This window comes from Camelus dromedarius, chromosome Y (assembly GCF_036321535.1).
Source record: "Camelus dromedarius isolate mCamDro1 chromosome Y, mCamDro1.pat, whole genome shotgun sequence".
In the NCBI taxonomy this organism is placed as follows: domain Eukaryota; kingdom Metazoa; phylum Chordata; class Mammalia; order Artiodactyla; family Camelidae; genus Camelus; species Camelus dromedarius.
The window spans coordinates 6,707,534-6,723,997 of NC_087473.1; the positions used below are offsets into that span (position 1 = coordinate 6,707,534).

General features: G+C 32.6%; 1 pseudogene; it reads left to right on the forward strand.

The window, feature by feature from the left end:
- The first annotated feature begins 11,403 nt into the window (after nt 1–11,403).
- LOC135320341 (heat shock transcription factor, Y-linked-like) lies at nt 11,404–13,071 on the forward strand (annotated as a pseudogene).
- The last annotated feature ends 3,393 nt before the right edge of the window (nt 13,072–16,464 follow it).

A 16,464-nucleotide genomic window follows, 5' to 3' on the forward strand; every position in this document is an offset into this window, starting at 1 on the left:
ACTCTGGACAACTTAGAAGAAATGGACACATGTCTACAAAGAGACAGAGATAAGGAGAAAAATATAATTTGAACAAAGGGATTAGTAGAAAAAGGATGGAATCTGCATTTAAAAAATATCGTTAAATTCAAGTGCAGATTTCAACAGCTCATGTGGAGAACTGTACAAAAATTCAAAGCAGAACTTATACACTTCAAACTATTCAAAAATAGTGATGATGAGGGAAACTCCCAAATTAAATCTATGAAGTTTTCATCACCATGATAGTAAAGCCAACAAACAAAGTCTGGGCAAAGATAACTTCAAGCCAATATCTTTGATTGATATAGATGCAAAAATTCTACAAAATATTATTAGCAAACTAAATCCAGCAATACATAAAATGAATCATGCACCATGATCATATTGGATTAATTGCAGGGTCACAAGGGAGGTTCAATATACACAAATCAATCAGTTTGATACAACACATTAACAAAAGAAAAAGGAAAAACAAATTGGTCATCCCAATAAAACCATAAAAACATTTCTCAAAATTCAACATTTATTCATTAAAACAACAACAACAACAACAACAACAATAGAAACCTCTTACCAAAGTAGGATATAGGAAATATATCTCAACATAACTAAAGTCATTTATTACAGACCCACAGACAACATAATATGCAAAGGTGAATAACTGAAAGACAAATTAAGGAATAAGACAAGGATGCCCACTCTCACCATTTCTATTATACACAGTATGTGAAGTCCTAGCAACAGCAATCGGACAAGAAAAAATGTTATTCTAATTGCATTGAAAGAAGTAAAACAGTTATTGTTTCAGATGACATGAATATCTATATAGAGAATCCTAAAATTTCTCCACACAAAAACAACGAATACTAATAAATACATTTAGCAAAGTAGCATGATTCATGATTAATATACAAAAACTGTCACTTTTCTTTACACTAACAATGAAATATTCCATAATTTTAAAATTCCATATGAAATCACATCAAAAAATGAAAAACCTATGAATAAATCAATATAATAAAATGTAGAAGACAGTGATAAACAAATTTGAAGACAATGCAAAGAAATGGAAAGAAATCTCATGGTCTTAGTTTAGAGGAATTAATATTGTTAAAATATACATACTACAAAAGATGTCTACAGATATAAAGTGATTCAAATAGAACTACATGATATTTTCCACAAAACTAAAAACAGTCCTAACATTTGTATGGAACTGCAAAGGAACCAGAACTGCAAAAGAAACATTGAGGAAAAAGAACAAAGTAGGAGGCATAACCCTGCCAGATCTCAGACTATATAACAAAAATACAGTAAACAAAACAGCATAATACTGGAAAACAAACAAACATCTATATCTCTGGAACAGAACACATAGGCAGAAATAAAACAGCTCACCTAAGGTCAAATAACCTATGACAAAGAAAGAATAATATTCAATGCCTAAAAGACAGTATTCAGCAAGTGATGTTGAAACAGCTAGACAGCTACATGGAAATCAATGATATTAGAGCACTCCGTCACACTGTACAAAAATATACTCAAAATGTTTTAAAGATCTGAATCTAATACATGACACAATAAAACTCCTAGAAGCTAACATAGGCAAAACAAGACATACATTGTAGCAAAATTTTCTTATGTCACCCTCCCAATCTGAAAACTATAAAATCAAAATAAACGAATAGGTCCTAATTAACTTAAATGCTTCTACAAAGCAAAATAAACAAAATGTAAAGATAAACTTCCAAATGGGAGAAAATATTTGGAAACAATGCAATCAACAAAAGGCTAATTTCTAAACTACACAAATTGTTCATACAACACCATTTCAAAAATTTACAAACAACTCAGCCAGATAATGAGCACAAGACAATTCCCTAAAGAAGACACACAGATGAAAAACAGGAACATATAATCATGCTCACATTACTAAGCATTATACATAGGCAAGACAAAAAGAAAATAACGTTTTACCTCACACTAATGAGAAGTGCTGTTATCAAAATTTCTACAAATAATGAAGGCTGGGGAGGTTGTGGAGAAAAAGGAACTCTCATACACTGTTTTTGGGATTGAAAATTGGTGCATCCACTTTGGAAACAGTATGGATGTATCTTTTAAAAAATAAAAATAGACCTATCATATGACCCAGCAATCCCACTCCTGGGCATATAAAACATATAAAACCAGATGACAAAGAATCCTAGGTTAAAACATAAGAAGTGCACTCTGACATTGGACTTAATTTGATTCTACATATTTCTCCTCTGACAAGGGAAGCAGAAGCAAAACTAAAGAAATATGATTGTATCACTCTAAACAGATTTACACTGCAGAGGAAATGATCAATAAAATGAAGTCAACCAAAAGAATGGGAGGATATATTTGCAAGTGATATTTTCGAATCAAGTGTTAATATCCAAAATATATGGAAAACTCATACCCCACAACAACAACAAAAAAGACCAAACAATCCAATTAAAAAAAAAGTCCATAGGAACTGAATAGATAGGTCTGACACAATTTTCCGAAGGAAACATACACTTGGCTAAATGACACATGAAAATATGTTCAGAGTTATAAAGTATTAGGAAAGTAATAAACCAAAAATGAGACAAGACCTCACACTTGTTGGAAGGCTCTCATGATAAAGAAAAGAAATAGTTGTTGGTGGAGAAAAAGGAATACCATGGACACTGTTGATGGAATGCAAATTATTCATTCCATTTTATATATACATCAAATTATCTTCATCCACTTTTGTGTCAAGGGATGTTGGGTTTGTAGGCCCCTGTCTGAAGGCTCTAGAGAATAAGCCCATGGGCTGAACTGATAGCAAGCTGTTAGGAAAGTCACATATCCAGCCTGGATAAGAAATGGCCTACTCAATGTATCCAGTATGGATGGCTGGGTAGCCAATGATGGGTAATATCCTCAGAGGAGGACAACCTAAGACAGGCACAGCTGGCTGGATAAGAGATGGCCTACTTAATGAAGTTTCCTGATGAAATTTAAAACAATCCTTGATCATTTAACATCCTGTGCTTACTGCAGGAGCATGGGGACACATATAACTTGAGATTATTAAGATTGTTATAATTTAGATGTTATGTGAGACATTGTGCATGTCCTACATAAACTATTTCTTTAGGAATCAGTAAACAGAGAACAGCTTCGCTTCTCTCCACTGAGTGTTTGTGTGTATATGATATCATGCCACTGACAGGGTTAATTTAAGTTGTTGGGAGTATCATAAAATGATGTTGCTTTATATACAAGGCTCTTTCTGCACCTTTTGAGATGATTATGTAATTTTTCTTTGTCATTGTATTAGTGTGGCATGTCACCATTATTGATTTGATAATTTTTAAGTATCCTTAAACCCAGGGAAAAATCCCTCTAATCATGGTGTGTGATACTTGAAATGTGTGGTTGTATTCATTTTGCTTGAGTTTTGTTGAAAATTTTGGCACTTACATTCATCAGGGATATTATTCTGTACTTTGTATGTAATGTCCTTTTTAGCTTTGTTTTGCAAATAATGTTGGCATCATAATAACTGTGTGGAATGTTTCAACCCTTGAAATTCTTGGGAGATTTGGGGAAGAATTGGTGAAAAATTGTCTTCAAAGATATGACAGAATTCACCAGTAAAAACATCTTGTAAATATTTTCTGTTTTGGGAAGTTTAGATTACTGATTTACTCATACACACTTTTGCTCTATAACTTTCTAATTTCTTCTTGATTCAGTATTGGAAGACATATGTTGCTGGGAATTTGTGTTTTGTTCTAGGCCATTCAAATTTTTGGCTAGTGTTAATTTCTTATGTTTGTATGTATCTCTGTAACATCAGTGGTAATATCTTCTCTTTTATATCTAATTTTATTTGAGTCTTTATTTTCTTAGACAAACTAAACGTTTGTCCATTTTATGTTTAAAAGAAACAGACTTAGTTTTTTTTTATCATTTCCATTGTTTCTCTTGTTATTTGCCTTACTCTGATTCTTTTGATTTTCTTCCTTATTCTTTCTTTTTTCTCCTAGTCTTTTGAGGTGTAAAGTTAAGTAGTGAGAATATTTATTTTTCTTTTATTATTAGATATCATTTATTTATTATTTATTTATTTATTTACTTATTTATTTAATTTGTTTATTTACTTATTTACTTATGTTTTCATTTATTTACCATTGAAATACTGCCATTTCCAATGTGTCAATCTGTGTTGTATAGCACAGTGTCCCAGTTCATGCATATGTTTTTGTTCCTATTAAAGGTTACTTCACGATATTTAACATACTGCCCTGTGTCATACAAAAGAATTTTTGAAAAAATTTTTATTTATATAGTGGATAACATTTATAAACCTACAGGTCCCAAATATATCCTCTCCCCGACCCTTTCAGCAGGAACTGTAAGAATATTTAATCGATCTGTGAGTGTTTTTCACTTTTGTAGATGAAATCATAGTGAAATCGACCAACATTTTTTTTTAAGGATCTATATATGTCATGTCAATTGTTATTTTTCTTTCTCTTTCTGGCTTACTTCAACTAGAATGACACTTTTTGGGGACACCCATTTTGCTGCAAATGTCATTGTTTTATCATTTTTTATGGCAGATTATTATTCCATTGTGTAAATATGTCACAACTCCTGTATCCTGTCATCTTCTGATGGACAATTAGGTTGCTTCCATGTCATGGGTGTTGTATATAGCACTGCTATGAACATTGGGGTGCTGGTGTATTTTTGAATTAAGGTTCTCCTTGATATATACCCAGAAGTGGGATTGCTGGATTGTATGTTAAGTCTATTTTCAGTCTTTCATGGAATCCCCATCCTAGTTTCCATAATGACTGCATGAAAGTATACTATTACGAACTGTTTAGGAGGGTTCACTTTCTCCACAGCTTCCCCAGCATTTATTGTTTGTGGACTTTTGATTGATGCCCATTCTAACTATTGTGAGTTGATACTTCATTACAGTTTTGATTTGCATTTCTGTGATAATTAATGATAGTGAGCTTTTTTTTCATATTTCTATTTGGCATTTGTATGTCTTTGTTGGAGAATTGCTTATTTTAGGTTTCTGCCCATTTTCAGATTGGGTTTCTTCTTTTATTCTTTTTTTTAATTAGATTGTATCAACTCTTTATATTTTGGAAATTAAGCCATTGCCACTTGCATCACTTCTAAATATTTTCTTCCATCTTGCAGCTTGTCATTTTTCTTTGTTTATGGCTCCCTTTGCTGTGCAAAAGCTGCTAAGTTTAATTACGTCTGATTTATTAATTTTGCCCTTATATCCATTACCTGGGTAGGCTGTTGTAGGAGATCATTGCTGAGATTTAACTCAGAGTGTTTTGCCTATGTTTTCTTCTAGGGGATTTACTGCATCTTGCCTTACATGTAAGTCTTCAAACCATTTTGACTATATTCTTGTGTATGGAGTGAAGGAGTGTTCTAATTTCATTGCTCTGCATGCTGCTATCCAGTTTTCCCAACACAAATTGGTGAAGAGATGGCCTTTTATGTGTCATATGCTTGGCTACTTTGTCAAAGATTATTTGAATATAGGCCTGTAAATTATTCCTAGGCTTTTTATTCTGTTCCATTGGTCCACATGACTGTTTCTGTTCCAATATCATGTCATTTTGATTATTGTAGCTCTGCAATAGTGTATGGAGACAATGAAGATTATACCTCCAGCCTCTTTCTTTTCCTTCAATGTTGCTTTGGAAATTATGATTCTATTCTGATTCTATATAAATCATAGGATCATTTGTTCCAGTCCTAAAAAGAAATGTTTTGCATAATTTGATAGGAACTCACATTAATTCTGTGGATTTCCTTGGGCACTACGGCCATTTTGAAAATATTGTCTCTTCTTTACAAGAACATTGGGAATCTTTTCAATTCTTCAAATCTTTTTTAATTTCCTCAATCAATATTTTCTAGTTCTCCATGTATAAGTCATTCACCTCCTTGGTCAGATTTATTCCTAAGCATTTTACAATTTTGATGTAGTTATAAAAGTGGTTGTTTGTATACTTTGTTTCCCTGTTGATTCACTAGTAGTGTAAAGAAATGCAATTAATTTTTGCACATTATTCTGGCTACCTTGCCCAGATCCTTTATTAGCCTAAGTATTTTTTTGTGAGGCTTTTACAGTTTCCTATGTATAATGTCATGTCTGCATACCGTGACAGTTTTAAATCTTCTTTTCCAGTCTGAGTCCTTTTATTTCTTTTTCTTGCCTGATCGTTTTGACTAGGACTTCCAAGAGTATATTGAATAGAAATTGTAAGAATGAGCAACCTTGTCTTGTCTCAGATTTTTATGGGAAGGGTTTAATTTTTTCACCCCTGAGTATTTTGCTGGCTATATGTTTGTCATAAATAGCTTTCATTATGTTGAGAATGGCCCCTCTATGCCGACTGGGATAAGAATTTTTATTGCAAATAAGTGTTAAATTTTATCAAATGCTTTTTCTGCATCTACTGAGATGATCATGTGGTTTTTGTCCTCTCTTTTGTTGATATGGTGAATCACAATTGATTGACTGATTTGCATACGTTAAACCATCCTTGTGTTCCTGGGATGAACCTAAGTTGATTATGGTGTATGATCTTGTTTTACATGCTGTTGGATTCTGTTTGTTAATAATTTCTTAAGGAATTTTACGTCTATGATTATGAATGATATTGGCCTAAAATATTCTTTCAGTGTAGTGTCTTTGTCTGGTTTTGGTATCAGGTTGATGTTGGCCTTATTGTGTGAGTTTGGGAGTACTCTCTCCATATCAATCTTTTGGAAGAGTTTGAGGAGGACTGGTATGGATTTTTCTTTGTATGTTTCATCAGATTCCCCAGTGAAGCCATTTGGTTCTGTATTTTTGTTTGCAGAGAATTTTTTATTATATTGATAATTCTATTCCATTTCTGGTGATCTGTCTGTTCAAATGTTTAATTTCTTCTTCGTGTTATATTGGTGGGCTGAATATTTGCAGAAACTTCTCTATTTCTTCTAGGTTATCCAGTTTGTTTCCATACAGTTGTTCATGGTAGTGCCTTATGAAATTTTGCAAATTTGTTGTACTCTTTGTAGATTCTCCATTTTCATTTCATATATTACTTGTGTTCTCTCTCTTTTCTTGTTGGTGATCCTGTCCAGAGTTTTGTCAATTTTGTGTACTAATTCAAAAAATAGTTTGATTGATTTTTTCTATTTTTTAAACTCTATATGAATTCTTTCATCCTTGATCATTATTATTTCCCTTTTTCTGCTGAGTTTTAGTTTTGTTTGCTCTTCTTTTCATGATTATTTTATATACAACGTTAGATTATTTATTTGAAATTTCTCTTCTTCTTTGAGAAGGGCCTTGTCACTATGATCTTCCCTCATAAGCCTGCTTTAAGTGCATTCCATAGACTTTGTGTAGTGTTTTTATCATTTTTCTCAAGATATTTTTTAATTTCTTCTTTAACTTCATCACCCCTCTACTTGTTTTAGTATCATGTTGTTTAATCTAAATGATGTCATTTTTTCTCCCTGGTTTTTCTTTGATTGATTTTTATTTTCATGGTATTATATTCAGAAAAGATGCTTGAAATAATTTTTATCTTCTTAAATTTGTTGAGGCTTCTTCTGTGCCTGAGTACATAATCTTTCCTTGAAATTGTTCCATGTGCACTGGAAAAGAATATATATTCTCATTTGGGGGGATGTACTGTTTTGAAATTATCAACCAAGTCCAATTATTTTATTTTAATTTTTAGTGTCTTTGTTCCCTTATTAATTTTCTTTCTGAAAGTCAATTCCAGTGATGGTAATGTGGTGTTATATTCTCCTACTGTGATTGTGTTCCCATCAATTTCTCTCTTTGTATGTATTAATATTTGCTTTATGTATTTAGGTGCTCCAATATTGAGTGCATATATCTTAATGAGTAGAATACCCTCATTTTCTATTGCTCCTTTAATCATTATATGATGTCCCTGTTAATCTTTCTCTATGGCCTTTGTTTTAAAGTCTATCTTGTGTGAAATCTGTAGTGCTAGTCGTGTCTTCTTGTCATGTCCATTTGCATGGAATATATTTTTCCATCCTCTTACTTTCAATTGATGTGTGTTCCTCTCCCTAAAGTGGGTCTATTGTATGCTTCATAATGTAGGGTCTTTTTATATTATCCCTTCTGACAATATATATCTTTCGATTGAAGCACTTAGTCCATTAACATTTATGATAATTTTAAATAGACTCATGTTTATTTCCATTTTGAACTTCATTTTCTAGTTAATTGGTATTTCCTTTTTGTTCATTATTTTTCTTTTTGTTGCTTGATAATTTTCTTTTATTATCTTAGTTTCTTTTTGCTTTTGTGACTTCATTGTAAGCGTTTGACTTATGGTTACCTTTTTTTGGTATGTATATGGACACATTTCTATATCTGTTTATTTTAACTGATAGTAATAGAAACTCTAACCCATCCTACAGAGAACAGAAACAAGAAGAATATACTCTGTATTGTCCTGTTTCAATCTCTGACCCTTAAATTTTTTGATGTCCTGTTTTACAACATCATGTTTATTCTATTGTAAGTCATTCTAACTTTTGCCTTTCTAATTATACCTTTCTCCTTTATATAGCATCCTGCTTCTTTTGTATTTAGAGTGGATCTTTCATTTTTTTTTTCTGATGCTAAATTAAGTATTTGCTTCTGTTTAAGTTATTTATCTCTTCTGTATTCTATGGGATAGCCTTGCTTGATAAAGTATCTTAAATTACAGCTTTCTTTCATTCAGGACTTTGAATAAGTCTTCCCCCTGCCTTCTGCCTGCTGTATTTTTTTAGGAAACGTGATTTCAAATATTGTGTATAAAATTATAAATATATGTAAAGAATACCTAGGAATGAAGTTAACAAAAAAGGTGAAAACTTATAAGTTAAAAAATGGAAAATATTGATGTAGGAAATTATAACTGATCCAAAGAAGTGAAAAGATCTCTTATGTTAATGATGTGAAACTGTGTGTGTAAAACAGCCATACTACCAAAAGCAATCTATATTTAGTGTGATTCATATCAAAATACCCATGACATTTTTCATTTAAATAGAAAAATAATTTCAAACATTATATGTATCCACAAAGACCATGAGTTGCAAATATAAACTTGAAAAAAAGTATTAAATCTTATAGTGTAAGTTTCTCTGATCTTAAACAGTACTACAAATCTTTAGTAATTAAAACAAAATGATACTGGTTCAAAAGCAGACATCAATGAATAGAAGAGAATAGAGAAGCCAGAAATAATCCCTCACACCTATGATCAATTAACCCATGAAAAATGAAGCAAGAGTATAAAATGAAGAAAAGACATTTTCCTCAATATGTTGTTGAAGATTGATAATGTAAAAGTTAGTTTAGGATATTTCCTCACATTGCATACAATCCATGAGCACAGAATATCTTTCTATTTATTTTTTGTTTACTTATATTTCTTGCACCTGTAATTAATAGATTTATGTTTAGATCTTCTTTTCACTTATTAAATTTATTCCTATTTTATTCTTTTTGATATAATTGTACACACAATAGTTTTCCTACTTTCTCTTTCTGATAATATGTTGTTAGTATAAAAGTGCAACTGATTTTTGTATATTGATTTTGTTTTCTGCAAGTTTAATACATTTGTTCATTATTTCTAGCAGTCACTTGAGGAGTCTATGGAGTTTAGAATGAACTACTTTTTCTTATTACTGGTACAGAGGAAAACAATCCTGTATGTAAATATTGGGCTTGAAGTTAGTCATGGTTTTTTTCCTATATGGCTTTTATCATGTTTAGTTACATTCTACCTAGAGAGAATGTGTTAAGAATTTTTTCATAAAAAAGTAAAGTTCTGTCAATAATTTTCCTACACCTATTGAGATTATTATATTTTTATTCTTTGTTTTTTAAGGGACGGTATCACATTTATTGACTTGCATATGTTAAATAATATTTATGAATCAGGACTAAATCCCACTTAACTATAGTTTATAATACTTATAATGTGCCATGAATTCAGGTTGCTAATATTTATTTAGAATGGAATATACATATACTGAAGGAAAAGTTACATTGTAGCTTGGGTGTACATTTAATTATTTAAAAATTTTATGTCTTATTTTGAACTTGGCTTATGTTTAATTGAATTTATTTCTAAATAAGGAATATAACATTTGGTAGAACTGGATTTAATACAGTTTACTGATAGAGAACATTGCTAATATTTACAATTAGAGCACAAAATACTTGCCTTAAAATGCCATATTATAATAACAATGACAACTGCTTCAGGACTGAGAAACAAATTGCTTCCTAAAATGTATTTAGCTGGTCTTCTCGACCACAACCCATATATAATGTTATTTGTTTATTTGTTTGTTTGTTTGCCCCTTAATGGAGGCATTGGGTATGGAACCCAGGATCATGTGCATAGGTTTATTTATCAACATCATTTTGGAACACTTAACAGGAGCCACAATGGTATGGATTATACAGATGGCTAGAAAATTTATTCCTTCTAGGGACTGAAAAACCTCTGAATGAAACAATGGGAAAAATAAACATTTGTAAGTATACAATAAGGTTTTCTCTTTTGTAATTTTAAATTAGAATATTAAATTATGTTTGTTTCACTTATAATGCTAAATTACAATTTAAAAAAAATTCCCCCTTTTGGGATTTCTTAAATTTGATTGATTATTTTAATCTAAGTTTATTTCATAAATATTTACCATTTATTTTTAAACATACAAAATAAACAGATTTATTCTGCTCATTTTTTGAAAATAGAGCTACTTAATATAAAGCACACAGATAAATAACTACTTCCATATCCAAATCAAATTAGGTATCATTTTAATTACATATGATAATGAAATAGTTATAACTTTTTTGTACAGGTTTTACACAAATTTCAATTTAACTTCCAAAATTTTAAAAATAGTTTATTTATTTATTTAATTGTTTATACTCTGTTCAGCAATCTGCTATAAATTTGTGTAAAAAAGGAGATTGGTTTTATTTCATAGACCCCAAATTTTATTTATTTAAAAAGATTTTGTGGGAATAATATTGCAGATCACACTGTAAAAACAAACCTCCTATATGTTTCATTTTAACTGGATGAATGAGAAGTAAACACTGTCTGAAAGTTACACTTGGGTTGCTGGGAGACCAGTCATTTTGTGATGTCACAGCTTCTCAGGGTGAGAACAACTGTGATGGCCTAGCAGTTTATGTGTGCAGGCCTGCAAAAGCAGCATTTGGAGCTGCAGTGCTCAAAATCATGCAGATTAGAAAAGGAGCTGTAGAAAAAGTTATTTGAGATGGCACATGTTTCTTCAGAAATTCAAGATATGTCTTCTAAAGATGGACCAACTTGTTCAGGAAAGTCCAGTAGATCTCTATTGTGTGATCAAACATTCTCTGGGGAACTGGACTTGAGGTCTATGATTGAAGAAAATGCTTTTCAGACTTTGTGTGAAGAATCCTTGAGAAAAAGACCATGTTACACACATTGTGTCTCTGAACCAGATGAAGATGATTTTCGTTCTCTGACATTTCCAAGAAAACTCTGGAAAATGGTTGGGAGTGACAATTTCAATCCATCTGGTGGGATGATAATGGAATTTCCATAGTGATCGATGAAGATATCTTTAAGAAGGAAGTTATGGAAAGAAAGGTCCCTTTCAGAATATTTGAAACTGGAAGTATGAAAGTTTAGTTAGACAGCTTAACCTTTATGGATTTAGTAAAGTGCTGCAGAATTTTCCAAGATCTGCTTGTCTAGCTGACTTTCTGGCAGAAGAAAAAATAGTCTCTTTTTTAAGCAAGGTATTCAGAAATTACAGTCACCACTTTGTAAATTATATATTAAATTTTATTTTGTACATCAATCTATGGTAATATAAATGTAAAGCTAAATTTTGAAAATTCTATAAACTACTAAGGCTAAAATGTTTTAATTTTTTTAAAAAAATGAGGACAGTGCATTAAGTATTCAAGATTATGAGAAACTTTGCTAGCAGCTATGAATCTTAACAGAAATCTAAATAAATGTATTAAAGCTGCTTTTAAAAAGTGTCATTCACCGTTAATGCAAATGCTACAGTTTTAAATTTGATGACTATACAATTTCAATGTGTATTTTCCAAATAAGGAATATCAAAAATAGTCAGCACTGTTCATATTTTGATGATATTATTTTTGTATACTAAGTGTGAAATCTGAGGTTTTATACATTAGGTTTATTGTAGTCTTGTATTTTGGTTTAAATATTACTAAAATCTTTCTCCTTTGGTTGTAGCTGCAGTTCCATCATAATCCAAATTTTAAACGAGGCTGTCCCCAGGTTTTAGTGAGAATGAAAAGAGTTGGGATTAAAAATGCTTCTCTGGTATCTTCATTGGCTCAAGATTTCAACAACAAGCACTTTAAACAGGGGGTAATGTGGATAATCATAGTTCTGGATTTGTGGCTGACACTAGAGGAGAAAGTGCATTTTTACCTTCTGCAAATTTAAACATGCCTCTAATAAGGAAGCCATCTACTAGCCACTAATTGGTAATACAAGTACCCCGATGACAGGTGATTTTTCTCCTGCAACTTCAATATCAGTTAGACCACCAGAACAAATTACAGTGGATCAACGTGCTATTTTAAATCAGTTGACCACATTCCACGTGCACTCACAAAGCAGCTACACTGAAGCAAATGGCCGTGTTGTGAATTTCTTTACACCTAAAACTTCTACTTCTCAGTACAGCAGCTTATCTCCCATACAGAGCAATTATCTTGGACTGATGTTGGAGCTTTCTACTTTTCCAAAAAGATATCACAACATATCGGGCAATGAAGGTCCTTTCCCTAAACTTCAATTAGAGTGCAACCCACGGTCCCCAGTGCCAGTGTTAGCTGATACATCAGCTAACTCTCTTTCACGGCCAACTCATCAGCCAACTGCAGTTTATGAACATCATCCTAATTACAACTGATCTGCCAGGGGAATACCAGATTATGCAGGATAACAAAGATTAAAATTTATGTTGGCAAATAATGACAAATATCTTATATTTTCGTATTTGAACAATAAACATACATGATTACCTGCATTTTCCTTACTTTTTAAAAATACAGTAAGGGTAAAATGGGAGAATATGTTACCATTTAAAGAAAAATGGAGATGTTTGATTGATATGAGCATTTGAGTGAACAATATGGGAGTAAATTTGAATAATTTCTTGTAATGAAGAAGAGAAAATGGAAGAATTTTGGCCAAGAATAAAATATGCACAGAGGGAAAAGTACTAAGTGGCTTCTGGTTCATCTTGGAATGTATTAAAAGTTTTAAGTTAGATTAGGTTGGAACAGGAGATAAATGCATAAACCGGCCCAGGGATCATGGTCTCTATTATGTCATCCCTGGAATCATAAAACTCACATGATATAGTCTCAGATGGCACATTCAGGATGTGGTAGAATTTCAGAAGTAGTTTTATCTATGTTCTTCTTTGTGCTGTTCTCAAAGCATTCCAATTGGTGCTTTCATTTCCTCCCCTCAAGATTCTACACTACATTTTCTGGTGAATAATTTATGTTGCTTTTATGTTGCAGCCAAAGACAAGCTTACATCCTCAGGTTGTCTCATTTTGCCTTTCCAAATCTAAGCCCACAAACTCAACATAGTTTAGTCATTTCTTTATAGAACTGGCTTCTGACTACCTTGGCATATCTTTATGTTTCACTGTACCTGAAGATACATCCAGGCAAATGCTTGTCAACCATCTTAACTCCAACCTCACATCTTTTGCTCCAGCTCATCCTTGGACTTAGGATATCCACTTTTAACCTACTTAGACTTTCCCAGTCTCACCAAAGGAACCTCCTCCTCGAGATGCTTTCTGTCTATCCCCCTTTCCTTGTCTAACTTGTATACCAGCATAGTAATCACAGTACTTGCACAGGATGCATTTTAGTGTTAGTGAATGAAAAATACATGTAGACTTAAGCAAAATCTACTTTCTGAGACAACAAAACTCTCATGATTTTCAAACAATTTTCTTATGGTCTTTACTCTTCACCACAAACTAGCTCTTTTCATATACCAAGTACAAGACACCCAAGACAGTAAGTGGAGGTAGGCACAGGAGACCAAGTATTATTTTCTTCTTAATTCATGCCTCCAGAGGCCTAAAGCATTCCATTCTCATTTTCTGGATATTTTCTTGTCTCTTCCTCACCCACCCACCCAAAAGTAACTGATTCTCATCCACATACCAATAACTATATTGCCTTCTAATTAATTTACTTCTTTAACTCAGAGTGTTGTCCAGAAGGGACAGTGCCATTGCAAACATTTAAACTAGGTTAATTCACCCAAAACAACTTGTGCCCCTTCCAACTTTCACAAAGTAAGTAAGAGGAACTAGACCCTTACTTGGGGTGGTTGTATTCAGTAACCCAATTACAATCTAAACTGTGTGGACTAGAAGGAGTTGAGGGTGGTAGAATTAAAAGTTTGCCCAAATGCAAGAATATCAAATTTCTACAGATATTAGGAAATATAAAATATTCATGGAAGAGTTTAACTTTTTCTCATTAATTTAAAATAAATGGTGAAGCATGTTCAGAATGTGAAATTCCCTGAAATGCTGGAAAAATTGTAGGCAAGGTCAGGGATCCTAAGTCTTCTGCTCACAATCATGCAGCCAGTGTCAGCTAATAAGACTGGAATGGCAATATTGATTCCTGAATATGTGTCACCAGTTGTGAAGAAAGACTTTGATAATCTGGAGAATGGGCAAATGGGCCTGGGTAATCTCTAGTCACATCCCACCAATATGACCTTTACCAAGAGAAGAAAAAAGCCCACTTGCAGCAGGAGAAATGTGTGTGGACAACAGTGGTTGTTCCTACGACAGAAACATGAAGCTTTTAATTTTGCCAGCTCAACTCTGATTGTGGCTATGTTGTTGTTTACATTAGCAGTCAGGGTTTCAGATGGGCTGCTCCATCTCTCTTCTCAGACAGTGTGTCTTAATGTGATCATCTTTACAAGGTTGTATACTGATAAGTCAAAAGTTACAGTTTACTTTCAAAATTTGAAATCCTAAAGAAGAGAATTGTTTGTCCATCTGTAGTTATCTACCTGGGAATTCTAGAGTATTTGCAAAAGTACAAAATTGTCTGGTGCATTGAAAACTATACTCTGAGCGGTGTCCACTGAATTCTTCCCACTAAATACTACAAATCTGTCTACCACTGTGTGTGTGTGTGTGAAGATGGATTGTTTTGCAGTAACTAAGTTTGTCTTAGTTGAGTCATCAGTAAATTATCCTTCTGCATCTGGCAGGATCTCTGTCAATTAAGAATTTCATTGAGCCACCAGACTTTCTTCATATCATGGAGAGGTAGATTATATTTCTCCCAGTATACTAATTGTTACCAGTTCACAGAATCCAGAGTTGATGCTAGGGCCAAGCCACTGTATCCTTTATTTGGACTGATGCATATATATACTCCAGTCCCCAGAGCCCAGTACAGTTGTGTGTCTCCTTTTTAAATTAAGCTTATGTCTAAGATTTTTTTTCTTTTAATTCTCATTGTTGACACTTCTTATTTTGGCTTTGAACAACCCTTGACTAATTTATAGAGACTGAACCACTGACTTATTCCCTTTCACCTACAAATTGCAATAAACTTTCTTTCCGTGGACTACCTGGAGTAGAGTGAGCATAGTCATCATTTTGAAAGCAGTCCTCAGTCCTAATAATGCAGAACTTTTACACTTCTTTGCCCAACATTTGAGCAAGAATATTTGTTGTGGATCTCAGTGATTATCCTCACATCCCCTAATGCAACCATGAGAAAACACCACGTTGTTACCCAAAATCAAGTCTTTGTCAGTATTTCATTCACATTGCCAAACAGTTAAGAAGTGTAGGAGTTCTGAGATTTTACCATGCTGAGATGTTTCACAACTGAGCACATTCCTTTCTTGTAGATGCTGTCGAGGAGATGAGACCCTCAGTCAGAGACAGTGAATTTTATCACTCACAGCAAAAGCAGACAGGGTTAATTTTGTATCCATTCCCTAATCTCAGATGAATACGCAGAGTGAAATTTTGATGCCTACAGAAGCAGTGGGCTGTTATCATGAAGAAAGTTTAAGGCATGGGAAAACACTAATTTTATTAGTATCTTTATGTATTATTTATTAGAATGACTTATTTATTATTATCTTTACCTCGGATAAATACATCATGACTCAAGGTTACTTGCTGCAAAAACAATCATGAGAAATGGCATGGAAAAAATGATCATTGCCTTTCCATTTTTCCTTCCACTTTTATTGAGATATAATTGGCAGAAAACATTGTGTAAGTTTA